The sequence below is a fragment of the Triticum dicoccoides genome, chromosome 6B, assembly GCF_002162155.2.
Source record: "Triticum dicoccoides isolate Atlit2015 ecotype Zavitan chromosome 6B, WEW_v2.0, whole genome shotgun sequence".
Lineage (NCBI taxonomy): Eukaryota > Viridiplantae > Streptophyta > Magnoliopsida > Poales > Poaceae > Triticum > Triticum dicoccoides.
Genome location: NC_041391.1, coordinates 484,225,878 through 484,239,237, shown reverse-complemented (window position 1 = coordinate 484,239,237; position 13,360 = coordinate 484,225,878). Strand labels below are relative to the sequence as shown.

The following is a 13,360-nucleotide window of genomic DNA, read 5'->3' as shown; positions in this document are numbered from 1 at the left end:
TGGAAAGTAGTTCATCACATAAATCAGTTCCACTGATTCCTACACCAATTAGTGAGGAAGCTAATGATGTTGATCATGAAACTTCAGATCAAGTTACTACCGAACCTCGTAGGTCTTCCAGAGTGAGATCTGCCAGAGTGGTACGGTAATACTGTTTTGGAAGACATGTTACTAGACCATGGTGAACCTGTGAACTATGAGGTAGCAATGATGAGCCCAAATTCCGTGAAATGGCTTGAGGCCATGAAATCTGAGATGGGATCCATGTATGAGAAGAAAGTGTGGACTTTGGTGGACTTGCCCGATGATTGGCAAGCCATAGAAAATAAATGGATTTTCAAGAAGAAGACCGACGCTGACGGTAATGTTACTGTCTACAAAGCTCAACTTGTTGCGAAAGGTTTTCGACAAGTTCAAGGAGTTGACTACGATGAGACTTTTTCACCCGTAGCGATACTTAAGTATGTCTGAATCATGTTAGCAATTGCCACATTTTATGATTATGAAATTTGGCAGATGGATATCAAAACTGCAATCCTGAATGGATTTCTGGAAGAAGAGTTGTATATGATGCAACCAAAAGGTTCTGTCGATCCAAAGAGTGCTAACAAAGTGTGCATGCTCCAGCGATCCATTTATGGACTGGGGCAAGCCTCTGGGAGTTGGAATAAACGCTTTGATAGTGTGATCAAAGCATATGGTTTTATACAGACTTTTCGAGAAGCCTATATTTACAAGAAAGTGAGTGCGAGCTCTGTAGAATTTCTAACATTATATGTGGATGACATATTGTTGATTGGAAATGATATAGAATTTCAGGACAGCATAAAGGGATACCTGATACGTCTCCAATGTATCTACTTTTCCAAACACTTTTGCCCTTATTTTGGACTCTAACTTGCATGATTTGAAAGAAACTAACCCGGACTGACGTTGTTTTCAGTAGAACTGCCATGATGTTGTTTTATGTGTACAAAGCAAAAGTTCTCGGAATGTCCTGAAAATCCACGGAGGGACTTTTTGGAAAATATAAAAAATACTGGCGAAAGAATCAAGTTCAAGGGGCCCTTTTGTACCCTGCAAATTTAGTATGATTTTTTATGGAATATTTGAGGATTTTAGGCACTGAAATCACTTCAGGAGGGGCAAGCACCAGGCCACGAGAGTGGAGGGCGCGCCCACCTACCCTAGGTGCGCCCCCCTGTCTCGTGGGCCCCTGGTGGCCCCCCTCCACTTATGCCAGCACCCACACACTTCATCTTCTACCCAAAAAATCCCCATCCAGCTCAAGCACGAGTTCTAGCTCTTTTTGCTGCGATTTTCGATCTCCTTGCTCAAAGCTCCATTCACAAAACTGCTTTGGGAGATTGTTGCTTGGTATGTGACTCCTCCATTGGTCCAATTAGTTTTTGTTCTAGTGCTTTATTCATTGCAAATTTTTGTTGCATAGGTGACCATGTTCTTGAGCTTGCATGTTGAATTTATGAGGTCCCAAGCAATTGTAATGCATGATATAGGCTCTAGTCACTTGTAGGAGTAGTTGTTATCAATCTTGTCTAGTTTTATTCACTTTTATTTTGAAGTTACTAAAATTTCAGAAATTTTTCAGAAAAAGAATTATGTCTAGGAGAATGTACCAAGGTGGTTCCTCGGTGAAGAAAGGGCCCAGGATTGTTATACGTGAGCAAGATGTTGAATTGCCGAGGGACGCGGATGTACGAGCTTGTGAGTGGCCATCCAATAATTTTATGGTCGAAGCAGGCTTTAAGGAGGAATTTATGCAACCCGTGTGGCTAATTATCTTGGTATAGCCCCACGAGAGGGGGATATGATGATACCTCCTGCTTATTTAGATTATGACGCTATGGTCATCAATTTCTTAGGAGGAATGAACAATTCCTCCATTATCGACTAATCTATGACAAACGCAACATCGTCCATGTTACTCTTCCTGCTCCCCACCTTTTTGATTATCAGGCAAAAGGAATATATGTTGTCACCAGGGAGGAAGCAGCTGAACACGAGGAGAGAGCGGAGGCAGCTCGCCAACACGCCGCAGCTCAGGAGGCGGTTGCCGCTGCATCTCAGTACGACCCCAGTTATAACTACGGATACCAGCCAGGCGGTCCTTGGTACTAGACCAACTTAGGCCAAAAGCCTAAGCTTAGGGGAGTATGTATTTCTCACCGACTTTGCATTCATGTTCACACACTAGTTGTCGGTGCTCATACTCTTTCATTGTATTATCCATGCTAGTTTAATTTTCTTTTTCGCTTTCTTCTTGTGTGTTTGATAAACCTTGAGAAAAACCAAGAAAAAAATTAGTTAGCTTAAATTCCATGCTTGTAGTAGAAATTAAAATGAAAACCCAAAAAGATTTCTCGTTCTTCTTCTTACTTGTTGGGAGCTTTCCCGTGTAAATAGTTTTATTTTCTTTTTCTTTTCTTTGGGGGTCGAGAAGACAATATTGAAAATGTTTAGTGGCTCTCATATGCATGATTGTTTATTTAACTTAGAGCCCATATTATTTTGTCTTCTCTTTTGAGTTGAATGCTTGCAGATTCCAGCTTAGTCCAATGCACGTGCACTGTTATTATTATACACATCGTTCGGTCGTGCAAGTGAAAGGCAATAATGATGATATATGATGGACTTATTGAGATGAGAAAGATGGTATGAACTCGAGCTCTCTTGTTTTTGTAAATATGATGAGTTCATCATTTCTGATTCAACTTATTATGAAGTAAACATATTTGCAATGACATTTAGAGATTATAGTTGCTTGTGCCATGCTTGATTAGCTATGAGTTATAATGGTTTACCTTGCGTGCCAACATGCTATTAGAATGATTATGATGTGGTATGATGGGATGGTATCCTCCTTTGAATGTATTGAGTGACTCGACTTGGCACATGTCCACGCATGTAGTTGAAACAAATCAACATAGCCTTCATGATATTTATGTTCATGGTAGATTATATCCTACTCATGCTTGTACTCGATGTAAATTAATTTTAATGCATGTTTATGACTGTTGTCACTCTCTCAATTGGTCGCTTCACAGTCTTTTGCTAGCCTTCACCTATACTAAGCGGGAATACTGCTTGTGCATCCAAACTCCTTAAACCCCAAAGTTGTTCCATATGTGTCCACCATACCTTCCTATATGCGATATTTACCTGCCGTTCCAAGTAAATTTGTATGTGCCAAACTCTAAACCTTCAAATGAAATTCTGTTTTGTATGCTCGAGCAGCTCATGTTTCAACTAGGGCTGCCTATATCTTCCATGCTAGGTGGGTTATTCTCAAGAGGAGTGGACTCCGCTCCTCATTCACGAGAAAAGGGCCGGTAACCGGGATGCCCAGTCCCATGATCCAAAAAGATCAAAGCAAATCAAATTAATTAAACAAAACTCCCCCAAGGCTAATGTTAGTTGGAGGCACTCGTTGTTTCGAGCAAGCCATGGATTGATGCTTGTTGGTGGTTGGGGGAGTATATACATTTACCATTCTGTTTGGGAACTGCCTATAATTCATGTAGTATGGAAGACACAACCATCTCATAGTTGTTGCGTTGACAGCAAAAGTATGCCGCTCAAAATGTTATTCAATCTCTATTTTAAAATCGAGCTCTGGCACCTCTACAAATCCCTGCTTCCCTCTACGAAGGGCCTATCTATTTATTTTTATGTTGAGTCATCATCCTTCTTATTAAAAAGCACCCGCTGGAGAGCACACTATCATGTGCATTCATTACTATTGATTTATATTGGGTATGACTTGACTGGATCCCTTTTACCATGAATTGCAATGTTTAGTCAGTCCTTGTTCTTTAAAGGTGCTCTGCATTTATGTTTTGCGGTCTCAAAAAGGGCTAGCGAGATACCATTTTGTTATATCATGGTATGATTGTTTTGAGAAAGTGTTGTCATCTGAGTTTTATTATTATGGCTCGCTAGCTGATTATGATATTGATATGAGTAATTGTGAGAGCTAAGTGTTATTGTGAGTATGGTTAGTTCATAATATTTGCTGAAACCTGAATGCTGGCTTTGCATGTTTACAACAACAAGAGCAAAAAGAGTTTGTAAAAGTTTTTCTTTATCACTTTCAGTTTATCAACTGAATTGCTTGAGGACAAGCAAAGGTTTAAGCTTGGGGGAGTTGATACGTCTCCAACGTATCTACTTTTCCAAACACTTTTGCCCTTGTTTTGGAGTCTAACTTGCATGATTTGAATGAAACTAACCCGGACTGACGTTGTTTTCAGCAGAACTGCCATGATGTTGTTTTATGTGTAGAAAGCAAAAGTTCTCGGAATGTCCTGAAAATCCACGGAGGGACTTTTTGGAAAATATAAAAAATACTGGAGAAAGAATCAAGACCAGGGGGGCCACACTCTGTCCACGAGGGTGGGGGGCGCGCCCCCTCCCCCTGGGCGCGCCCCCTGTCTCGTGGGCCCCCTGGACCTCCACCGACCTCAACTCCAACTCCATATATTCATGTTCTGGGAGAAAAAATCAGAGAGAAAGTTTCATCGCGTTTTACGATACGGAGCCATCGCCAAGCCCTAATCTCTCTCGGGAGGGCTGATCTGGAGTCCGTTCGGGGCTCCGGAGAGGGGGATTCGTCACTATCGTCATCATCAACCATCCTCCATCACCAATTTCATGATGCTCACCGCCGTGTGTGAGTAATTACATCGTAGGCTTGCTGGACGGTGATGCGTTGGATGAGATTTACCATGTAATCAAGTTAGTTTTGTTAGGGTTTGATCCCTAGTATCCACTATGTTCTGATATTGGTGTTGCTATGACTTTGCTATGCTTAATGCTTGTCACTAGGGACCGAGTGCCATGATTTCAGATCTGAACCTATTATGTTCTCATGAATATATGCGTGTTCTTGATCCTATCTTGCAAGCCTATAGTCACCTATTATGTGTTATGATCCGACAACCCCGAAGTGACAATAATCGGGATACTTCTCGGTGATGACCATAGTTTGAGGAGTTCATGTATTCACTATGTGCTAATGCTTTGTTCCGGTTCTCTATTAAAAGGAGGCCTTAATATCCCTTAGTTTCCGTTAGGACCCCGCTGCCATGGGAGGGTAGGACAAAAGATGTCATGCAAGTTCTTTTTCATAAGCACATATGACTATTTACGGAATACATGCCTACATTACATTGATGAACTAGAGCTAGTTCTGTGTCACCCTATGTTATAGCTATTACATGAGGAATCGCATCCAGCATAATTATCCATCACTGATCCATTGCCTACGAGCTTTTCACATATTGTTCTTCGCTTATTTACTTTACCGTTGCTGCTGTTACAACTACTACAAAACCCAAAAACATTACTTTTGCTACTCTTACCTTTATTATCATATTACTTTGCTACTAAATACTTTGCTGCTGATACTAAGTTATCCAGGTGTGGTTGAATTGACAACTCAACTGCTAATACTCAAGAATATTCATTGGCTCCCCTTGTGTCGAATCAGTAAATTTGGATTGAATACTTTACCCTCGAAAGTTGTTGCGATCCCCTACACTTGTGGGTTATCAATACCTGAATAAGAGTTTTTCAATGAAAGACCTTGGAGAAGGTTCTTACATATTGGGCATCAAGATCTATAGAGATAGATCAAGACGCTTAATTGGACTTTCACAAAGCACATACCTTGATAAAGTTTTGAAGAAGTTCAAAATGGACCAGTCAAAGAAAGGGTTCTTTCCTGTGTTACAAGGTGTGAAGTTGAGTCAGACTCAATTCCCGACCACTGCAGAAGATAGAGAGAAAATGAAAGTCATTCCCTATGCTTCTGCCATAGGTTCTGTCATGTATGCAATGTTGTGTACCAGACCTGATGTGTGCCTTGCTATAGGCATAGTAGGGAGGTACCATAGTAATCCTGGAGTGGAGCACTGGACAGCGGTCAAGAACATCCTGAAATACCTAAAAATGACTAAGGATATGTCACTTGTTTATGGAGGTGACAAAGAGCTCGTCGTAAACGATTATGTCGATGCAAGCTTTGACACTAATCTGGATGACTCTAAATCGCAATGTGGATACGTATTTTTATTGAATGGAGGAGCTGTTAGTTGGTGCAGTTCCAAGCAGAGCGTCGTGGCGGGATCTACATGTGAAGCGGAGTACATTGCTGCTTCGGAAGCAGCCAATGAAGGAGTCTGGATGAAGGAGTTCATATCCGATCTAGGTGTCATACCTAGTGCATCGGGTCCAATGAAAATCTTTTGTGACAATACTGGTGCAATTGCCTTGGCAAAGGAATCCAGATTTCACAAGAGAACCGAGCACATCAAGAGACGCTTCAATTCCATCCGCCATCAAGAGTCGAAAGGGGACATAGAGATTTGCAAGATACATACGGATCTAAATGTTGCAGACCCGTTGACTAAGCCTCTTCCACGAGCAAAACATGATCAACACAAAAACTCCATGGGTGTCAAAATCATTACTTTGTAATCTAGATTATTGACTCTAGTGCAAGTGGGAGACTGAAGGAAATATGCCCTAGAGGCAATAATAAAGTTATTATTTATTTCCTTATTTCATGATAAATGTTTATTATTCATGTTAGAATTGTATTAAGTGGAAACTTAGTACGTGCGAATACATAGACAAAACATAGTGTCCCTAGTATGCCTCTACTTGACTAGCTCGTTAATCAAAGATGGTTATGTTGCCTAACCATAGACATGTGTTGTCATTTGATGAATGGGATCACGTCATTAGGAGAATGATGTGATGGACATGACCCATCCGTTAGCTTAGCATTATGATTGTTACAGTTTCATTGCTAGTCCTTTCTTCATGACTTATAAACGTTCCTCAGACCATGAGATTATGCAACTCCCGAATACCGGAGGAACACTTTGTGTGCTACCAAACGTCACAACATAAAAGGGTGATTATAAAGGTGCTCTACAGGTGTCTCCGAAGGTGTTTGTTGGGTTGGCATACATTGAGATTAGGATTTGTCACTCCGTGTTTCGGAGAAGTTTCTCTGGGCCCTCTTGGTAATGCTCATCACTATAAACCTTGCAAGAAATGTGACTAATGAATTAGTTGCGGGATGAAGTATTACAGAACGAGTAAAGAGACTTGCCGGTAACGAGATTGACCTAGGTATGATGATACCGACAATCGGATCTCGGGCAAGTAACATACCGATGACAAAGGGAACAACGTATGTTGTTATGCGGTTTGACCAATAAAGATCTTCGTAGAATATGTAGGAGCCAATATGAGCATCCAGGTTCCACTATTGGTTATTGACCGGAGATGAGTCTCGGTCATGTCTACATAGTTCTCGAACCCGTAGGGTCCGCACGCTTCACGTTCGATGACGATATGTATTATGAGTTATGTGTTTTTGATGACCAAAATTTATTCGGAGTCCCGGATGATATGACGGACGTGATGAGGAGTCTCGAAATGGTCGAGACATAAAGATTGATATATTGCACCATATTATTCGGACACCGGAAGAGTTCCGAGAAGTTTCGGATAAAACTGGACTGCCGGAGGGGTTACCGGAACCCCCGGGGAACTAATGGTCCACCAGGGGCCTTAGTGGAGAGAGAGGAGGGCGTCCAGGGCAGGCTGTACGCCCCCTGGAATCCTAATAGGACAAGGGAAGGGGGGTCATGCCCCCCTTTCCTACTCCCTCTCCATCTCATTTCCTTCCTCCTTCTCCCTTGTGGTGGAATCCTACTAGAAATAGTAGTCCTAGTAGGAATCCTCTCTTGGGGCGTGCCCTAGGGGTCAGCCGGCCTTCCCCCTTGCTCCTATATATACGGGGGCAGGGGGCACCCTAGAACACACAAGTTTCTCTTAACCGTGTGCGGTGCCCCCCTCCATAGTTACACACCTTGATCATACCATCGTAGTCCTTAGGCGAAGCCCTGCGCCAGTAACATCATCATCATCGTCGCCACGCCGTCATGCTGACGGAACTCACCCTCGTCCTCAACTGGATCGAGAGCAAGAGGGACGTTGATACATCTCCAACATATCTATAATTTTTGATTGCTCCATGCTATATTATCTACTGTTTTGGGCAATATTGGGCTTTATTATCCTCTTTTATATTATTTTTGGGGCTAACCTATTAACCGGAGGCCCAGCCCAGATTTGCTGTTTTATGCCTATTTCAGTATTTCGAATAAAAGGAATATCATACGGAGTCAAAACGGAACGAAATCAACTGGAGAAGTTATTTTTGGAAGGAAAGCAACCTAGGGAACTTGGAGTGCACGTTAGGGGAGATACGGGCTGCCCACGAGGGTGGGGGGCGCCCCCTACCTCATGGGGCCCCCGTAGCTCCACCAACATACCCCCTACACCCATATATACCTACGTATCGTAAAACTTCCAGAACAGAAGATAGATCGGGAGTTCCACCGCCGCAAGCCTCTGTAGCCACCAAAACCCTCTCAGGAGCCCATTTTGGCACCCTGCCGGAGGGGGAACCCATCACCGGTGGCCATCTTCATCATCCCGGCGCTATCCATGACGAGGAGGGAGTAGTTCACCCTCGGGGCTGAGGGTATGTACCAGTAGCTATGTGTTTGATCTCTCTCTCATGTTCTCTCTCGTGTTCCCTCTATGGCACGATCTTGATGTATCCCGATCTTTGCTATTGTAGTTGGATCTTGTCAGATTTTGGGTTCCGGCAGACCCTTGAGGTTCGAACACTGGGGTGCGCGCGGAGATCACACCCTCAGCCTACCCATGTTTCACCGCCTCGCTAGGATCTAAACTACTCGAAGAACAACACAAGGGACACAAGATTTATACTGGTTTAGGACACCATTGTGGTGTAATACCCTACTCCAGTTTGTGGTGTGTGGATTGCCTCTGGGGCTGATGAGGAACAGTACAAGGGAAGAACATCCTCGCGAGGGTCTGTTCTTGGTTGGTGCGATGAACTGCTAAGGGAGTTCAATCGCCTCTCTCTCTATGTCTTGGGTGTGGATCCAATCTGATCCAGCTCCCCCTACCCAGTGGGTGGCTAGTCCTATTTATAGGCGAAGGCCCCGGGCCTCTTCCCAAATATTGAGCGGGAAGGGCGCCAACAATTGGCCATTTTGAAGGGGAACATCTAGTACACTTATCCTGACTAAAGTTGGTCCTCACCTGCCAAAAGACCTTGATGATGACGTTGGCTTGGGCTCCACGATGACCTCCGCTCGGCCGTCCTGCTGGTCTTGGTCTTGTTGCACCGAAATGGTTACCTTTGCTTGATACCCTTGCCTATGCTTGCCCCCTTTGCACCAAAGGGGAAACAGGGACTCTGCGCAGGCCGGCGCCCGCGTGCGCCTTGGTCATCATGGCTTGCGTCACGGGCACCTCGTGAGGTACCCCGCCTTGATCTCTCCGCCTCCTTGCGAGCCAGCCTGACAAGGCCGTGCCTGAGGAAGCCTCCTGTCGTCCGCCCCGCGAGGCTTGGCCCCTCGCGAGGGTCTTGAGCATGTGTTGATGTAGATGGGTCGTATTGGGCCACTCCTTGAGCCACGCCGCAGGCCGCAGGCAGGCACGTCTGGGTACCCCCGTTCCCAGAACGCCGACAGTAGCCCCCGGGCCCAAGGTGCGCTTGGACTTGGCTTAGCAGACAAGCGAAGAGGCAAGTGCGAAGCGCCACGGGCCCCAATAGCCTGTGGCCTTGGGCGCCGCGTGGCGGTTGATTGGACGTGGGCGTCCCTGTTCCCCCACTCCTCCTTATTTTGCGCCCCAGCTAGGCGGACCCGCCGTTGTACACAATCTCCCCTCTTCTCGCCGCTCGCGCGCCTTCTGCTCTTCCTTCTCTCGAGCTCCAGCCTCTGCTTCCAATCCAATCTCGCATCCTCCCCCTTCCTGTGGCCATGGCCCCGATGAAGAAGGTGAAAGGGCCAAAGCATGTGCCCTCGCCCCATCCGTCGCCGTCGATGGCTCCCGCTGTTGACCGGTCGATCATACTCAACCGGGAAGGCTCTGACAAGGTCAATTCCGCTATCGCCACCATCTTAAATGAGTGCGGGAGGACGACGGTCTGGCCCGCGTCTCACTTCTCCATTGACAGAACAGTCACCGAGGTCTGGTACTTCGCCGATGCTCTGTGGGCGGGTCTGGTTCCCCCCTTTTCCGATTTCTTCAACGCTGTGCTCTCTCATTACCAGATACACATGATGCATTTGGGTCCCGAATCCATTACTCTCCTTGCCGTTTTCACTTTTGTCTGCGAGGCGATGATGGGCATCCCTCCTTCAGTTGCCTTGCTGCACCACTTCTTCTCTCTGCGTCTCAGCGATCCTACCCAATGCTCGGGGTGTGTGAGATTCCTTTCCGCACCAGAAACATCGGCTTCGAGGATTGATCTCAGCCTTACTCCGCCCGCGACCGGGTTCCATGAGCGGTGGTTGTACATGGACGCTGGGGTGCCTAGCCCCCTGCTTTCGGAGCCACTCGTGCCCGCTATCCCCAACTCGGGCTGGGGCCAGGAGACACTCACGAGACCCCGGCTCGTCTTCGTTTGGCATCACTTCTCGTACTTGAGGTCGCTCGGTGTGACGGCACCCAAGGTGGTGAAGGAGTTCCTCCTGTGCTGCATTGCCCCCCTCCAGCGTCATTCCCGGCGGATGTGGGCCTTCGAGGGACGTGAAGACCGCATGAGGCTCCAAGAGGAAGATCTGACGCCCGAAGTGCTGAGGAAGGTTCTCATGATCCTGACTGGGGACCCTTCTCCTGGCAGCATCCGGCATGGGGGCGCCCTGTTGTACCTTTGCTCAAACAGGGGCAATTTTGTGAAGCAGATGCCCAGCTTCGATGAATGGGGGTTGCGTCCTGTAGGCCTTAGGGGACCCCGCGAGAACCCAATTGTGGTGGTTGCCCTTCCGGTTGCCCACGATGTCCTTCCTCGAGTGGTGGAGCTGGGAGGCAAGGGGCGCCGGGGGCTGAGGGGGCCGCCTTCGAGATGATAACACCATGCGGTACTCCTAAGGTGGCAGCTCCTGAGGCCCGCCCTGCGGCAGCTGAAGGTATCGAGCCACGGCCTGCGGCTCCCGTGGCAGAGGCCCCCAAGGCCCCGGCCACCTTCCTTGGCGTAGCGTCTGGTGATGTGTCTCTGGGCGAGGCCCCCGACGCCGGGCACCTTGACGCTTCTTCCTCGTCGCAAGCTGACCCCTGCACCGAGCTTCTGGGTCGCTTCCATGTGGACTTCGAGGCACTCAGAAAGAGAAGGGAGGCCTTGGGTGATTATTACCCTTGCCGCCTGCTGAAGCACAGGAAGTACTTCGCCACCGATGAGTAAGCCTTTCCCTTCCTCTGTTCCTTACTCTCCTGCTGCTTCAGCTGATCATTACCCTGTAGGGCCCTTCCTGCCGAGTTCACGGAGGTGGCTGAGGAGCCATCCCTCCAGGCCTCGCCCTCTCCACCTTCCCCAAGCGTCCCGGGCTCCAGCACTGCCCTTGTGGTGAGGCCGGTTGGAGAGGCGGGCCATCCTGTGGTGCATCTTGGTTCTGCACCCCTCTTGACCATCCTTCGCGAGCCCTCCCGGGGCATAGCCAGCCTGCCCTGGGCTCTTCGACTGGTTGTGGACGGCGACTGGCTGAGGTCGGCCTTGCAATCTTCCTTGGAGGGTGAATTGGCTCTAGGCCAGGTTTCTGGTGAGGCGTGTCCGGCCATCACGAGGGCGCTAGCCCCCAGCCCCCTGCCCAGCGGGGGAGTGCTGATCCGTGGCCCTCCTCGTGCGTCCGAGGCGGAAGGAGATGCGGAAGACGTGCTTGAGCGCGCTCGGGAGCGCCGTGCCCTCTGCCAAGGGTTCCTCCGGAGGGCGGCGGACGCGGTGAGCCAGCTTGGTGTAGAGCTCTCTGACGAGGACGCGCGCCTTGAGGCCGAGGGCCTGCGCCTAGCTGAGGAGAGGCGCAAGCTGAAGGTGGCCGTTGCCCTTGCGCGCCACCAGCGTGACCTCGACAATGAGAAGGCCGAGGCGTCGCTGGCAGCTTCTCGAGAGGCCTGGTCCCGGGCCGTCGAGGAGGCTCAAGAGGCCAACCAGTGGCGCAGGGCCGCGGAAGAGTGGGCATGGGAGCTTCGGGCCCTGAGCAGCTCCCTGGAGCAACAGGTGGAGTTGCATGAGGTGGCCCTTGCGTCGATGGAGGGGGGCTCGGTTTATCGGGCAGAGCTTCAGAAGCGTGAGGAGGCACTGAGGCTGGAGGCCACCGAGCGTGCCCTGGAACTTGAGCGATTAGAGACGAGGGAGCGCATGGTGGCGCAAGCGGAGGATGATGTCGCCGCGAGGGAAGCCTGAGCCTCGGAAGAAGTTGATCGTCGTGTGGCAGCGGCTCGCTCGAACCTCGAGCGCGAGTTCGTGGAAAGGCTTGAGCTGATCCAGGTCAAAGCAGAGGGCAGGTCCGCCGCCCTAAGGGCCAAGCTGGATGAAGTGACTCGGCGTGCGGACGCTACCGGGGCCGCCCTTGGCGCGGCACAGGCGGAACTGGCTTCTACCCGAGCTAAGGTGCTTCTTCTCCACCAAAGGGTGGATGCGACCGAGGCCGTTGCACGGCGGAACGAGGATGAGATACGCCAGCGGCAGACCTTGGAGCACATGCACAGCCCCATGCTCCGCGAGCTCCAGGAAAGAGCCAACACGGCCTTGGGTATCATCTGCGAGGCAGCCGTTGGGGAACCTCATGTGGTCGACTATGCTGGTAACCTTCAGTTCTTCACCGACATGGTGACGCAGCTGGAGGTCCGTTCGGGTAGAGCCGACAGGTTGGTGGAGGAGAGGAGCCGCGCCCTACTTGGGCGTGCTTTCTTTTGCATCTTCAGTCATCTTCAGCACATGGATCCCCACTTCGACTTTGATGCCGCCATCGCACCGGTGCCCTTGGCCGTCCGGGACAATCTGGCGAGCTGGGTGGAAGACAACGTGGATGCACTGGTTCGGGCCTTCACCACTAACAACGACGGCATGGTCGTAGCCGCCGACGAGGGCGGAGTGGTGAATGGCCCGAGCGCTGGTGAGGGCAGAATGATGAATGACCCATGTGCAGTCGGTGGTTACGTAGGAGGCGATGGCGAAGCCAGCGACGCCAGCGGCGGCTCTGGAGGTGTCCCCAGAGATGCATTGGGGGATTTATCCGATTGACCATTTGTCATTCCTGTTTTTACCCTACGCAGAGAGAGTTCGGGCTTGGCCCAGGTGATTGTAAGAGCATTTTGGGAGGGGGAGCCCCTCGTGTAAAAACTTGCAGTTAGCGTATTTGTAGACATGACATCACCCGTATGCCTGCGTCGGGCGACTGGTTCATGGCGAGCCGACTGGCTTGTTTACCTCTGACCCGCGTGG

General features: G+C 49.0%; 1 pseudogene; it reads left to right on the top strand.

Annotated features, from left to right (window-relative positions):
- The window catches only part of LOC119321205, a 95,356-nt pseudogene extending 83,037 nt beyond the window's left edge, over positions 1 to 12,319 (top strand).
- The last annotated feature ends 1,041 nt before the right edge of the window (positions 12,320 to 13,360 follow it).